Here is a 3,850-nt window from a genome sequence, read left to right on the forward strand (position 1 = left end):
GACGGAATCATGATTGATTGATTGATTGATTGATTGATTGATCATGATCATGATCATTATTGGTTGATTAATCATGATCATGATTGATTGGTTGGTTGGTTGGCAAACACACATAAAACTCTTCAAGTAGTGCCCCAAATCACATATGTACATGACCTTGACCTTTGACCTTGTAACCTTTGTCAAGGTCATTGCTTCACAATGTCATTTCAAAAGACCCTATGGGTCAAGGTCATTTGGTTTAAGAGTTTTGTCTTATAATGGCTTTATATAAACCATCAATGGGGATTATGTCCCTTACACAATGGTAAAACCAATACAGTCGAAATGTAACAAAGTTGCCCCTTGAGGTACCAAACATTTTTCACTATGTAAATTTTCTGTATCTATAACCATTCCAAAGTTATAGGGAAATCAAAGACCAATAAAAATCTAAAATACGACCTTGACCTTTGACCTTGACCTTATTTAAAATTTTTTGGACCAAGGATCTAAAATCAAAATACCCTAGGTCTCTATCAATTATGGTTTTCCAGTTTAAAATACATTTCAAAATTTCAAAAACAAAAGGGGAAATAACTCTCATATGGAATCTCCATACGGCTTCGGTCAAAATAAAACAGAACATCCTGAGGATGTAACGCGCCATTTGGAAAAATAAATTTGTCAGTTTCTTATACGGTTGTGAAGATTAAGCGATAACAAGAAAAACAGTGTTCGGGGAGATAACTCTTATATGGGAAAGTGTTCGGTTAAGCAGGGTTAGTCTCAAAAGCGCATAAACTGTTCGATATCATATTTCATTTATCTAAGCGACATCTTGCGAAACAAAAAAACAGCGAAGGAAAAAAAAGTTGGCGGAAGAAAAAAAATAATAATAATCAGAACAAAAACAATAGGTCTTTCATCCGAAAGGTGAAAGACCTAATAATTAAACTGTCAATTGTTCTTGAACAATTGAGAGGTCTTTCCTTTTGTAATGTAAAATACATGTTCAAACAGACGTAGAATGTATTGAAAAGCTTTAAAACACACTGAAAAACCTTTAAATAAGGTTAAAAACACCAAATTCGCTATATGGGACATGACCTTGACCTTTGACCTTTTGACCTTTGTCAAGGTCATTAGTCCCCAATGTCATTGCCGAAGACCCCATGGGTCTAGGACCTTTGGTTATATAGTAAAAGATGATTTTGTCTTTCCAGAAACCTAAAACAGGTGTTATGCCCCTTAAAAAAAGGTCAAATCTCTTCGGTCAAAATGTAACAAAGTTGTGCCGTAATGACCCAAACATTTTCCACTATTTAAAACTTCTGTAAGTATAATGGTTTCTGAGATTATCCCATAACAAGGTGTTAGGTCAAAGGTCAAGGTCAACATACAAATTTGACCTTGAGGTATTTTTCAAAGATACATAAATTGATGATGATTGGTGAAGATCCTAGGTGTCTACGACTTACGGTTTCTGAGTTTTGGTGGTCAACCGACACCGGTTAATTTTCATAGGGGCATAACCCTACCAATGAGTCGTTGAATCTTTTCGATCCAAATGTAACGAAGAACCAGGGTCTGGTCCTGAACAAATTTCACCCTTTGTTTTTTTTCTACCTATTACGGTTACGGTGTTGGAACGATAACAAGGTTTTTGGGTTTCGGAGGGATTACTCCGAACCGACAAAATATTTCGACTCACAGGGTGAGTTCCGGATAGGTATTCATTACACCAATGCAAAGTGTGAACATGAAAGCGACACGTCTTACGGTTACGGAGGCTAACTTCGTCAAAGTTTGGCGGAACAAAAAGAATAATAATTAAACTGTCAATTGTTCTTGAACAATTGAGAGGTCTTTCCTTTTTTAATGTAAAATACATGTTCCAACAGACGTAAAATGTATTGAAAAGGTCAAGGTCAACCTTAAAAAGCTCGAAAACACACTAAAAATCCTTTAAATAAGGTTAAAAACACTAAATTCGCTATCTGGGACATGACCTTGACCTTTGACCTTTTGACCTTTGTCAAGGTCATTGGTCCCCAATGCCATTACTGAAGACCCCAAGGGTCTAGGACCTTTGGTTATATAGTAAAAGCTGATTTTGTCTTTTCAAAAACCTAAAACAGGGGTTATGCCCCTTATAGAAATCTCTTTGATCAAAATGTAACAAAGTTGCGCCATAATGACCCAAACATTTTCCACCATTTAAAACTTCTGTAAGTATAATGGTTTCTGAGATTATCCCATAACAAGGTGTTAGGTCAGAGGTCAAGGTCAACATACAAATTTGACCTTGAGATATTTTTAAAGATACATGAAATGATGATGATTGGTGAAGATCCTATGTGTCTACGACTTACGGTTTCTGAGTTTTGGTGGCCAACCGACACCGGTTAATTTTCATAGGGGCATAACCCTACCAATGAGTCGTTGAATCTTTTCGATCCAAATGTAACGAAGAACCCGGGTCTGGTCCTGAACAAATTTCACCCTTCATTTTTTTTCTACCTATTACGGTTACGGTGTTGGAACGATAACAAGGTTTTTGGGTTTCAGAGGGATTACTCCGAACCGAAAAAATATTTCGACTCACAGGGTGAGTTCCGGATAGGTATTCATGACACCAATACAAAGTGTGAACATGAAAGCGACATGGTTTACGGTTACGGAGGGAAATTTTGTCAAAGTTTGGCGGAACAAGAAGAATAATAATAATTAAAAAGTCAATTGTTCATGAACAATTGAATGGTCTTTCCTTTTTTCTTTTATTAGTTGCCTTCTTAGTTAAAAAATATATAGTTTCTAAGGACTTTTATGTTCATAAGTGGTTGCTTAGGGCAAAAATCATTCCTAAGGATAAATATATTAAAATAAGTTATTAAAAATGTCATATGTACTATTCATAGTATTTAAAGTCAAAAAAATAAGTGATTGCTAAGGACTTGTATGTCGTTGCTAGGGACAAAAATGTCATTTCCAGTAATAAAAATGTCATATTTATATTATTCATAGCCTTCTAAGTTCAAAAATATATGGTTGCTAAGGTGTTTTATGTCGTTGCTAGGGACTTGACCTCTGACCTTGACCTAACTTTGTAGATCTTATTATGCTGATCATTTTTGCAATTCAAAGTTTCTTTCTATCTCTAACCACTTTTGAGTTACAAGCAAACAATCATCATTTCGGACCCCAAAAACAGTTTTGGTGCCCTAGTTCCATAACAGTTGGTCCAATGATTTTCAACCCAACATAACACATGTAGATCTCGACAAGACACATATTTTCTCCGTTACATTTTATCAGCCATCTTTTATGGTTATTTAGTAAATCCGATAACAAGCTAAGGTCAAAATATAGGTCATGACCTTGACCTTTGACCTTAGGTCAATTTTCATGTTCATGTGAATTGATGATCATTGGTGATGATCATTGGTGATGATCCTAGGTGACTACAACTTACAGTTTTTGAGTTTTAGTGGCCAACCGACATTTGTTAATTTTCAAAGGGGCATAACCCTACCAATGAGTCGTTGAATCTTTTCAATTCAAATATAACGAAGCACCAGGGTCTGTTCCTGAACAAATTCCACCCTTTGTTTTTTTTCTACCTATTATGGTTATGGAGTTAGAATGATAACAAGGTTTTCGGTGTTAGGGGAGATAACCCCTATAAAAGAAATGTTACGGGGTCGTGCCCTCACCACAAGATAGCTTTTGGTCAACCGATACTAGATACCTAATATCATTTCAACATGTCGCGTACTTTTGTTGGGAAATTTCGTTAAAGTTTGGCGGAAAGAATAATAATAATAATAATAATAATAATAATAATAATTAAACTGTCAATTGTTCTTGA

Source organism: Mytilus galloprovincialis, chromosome 13 (assembly GCF_965363235.1).
Source record: "Mytilus galloprovincialis chromosome 13, xbMytGall1.hap1.1, whole genome shotgun sequence".
Taxonomy (NCBI): Eukaryota; Metazoa; Mollusca; class Bivalvia; order Mytilida; family Mytilidae; genus Mytilus; species Mytilus galloprovincialis.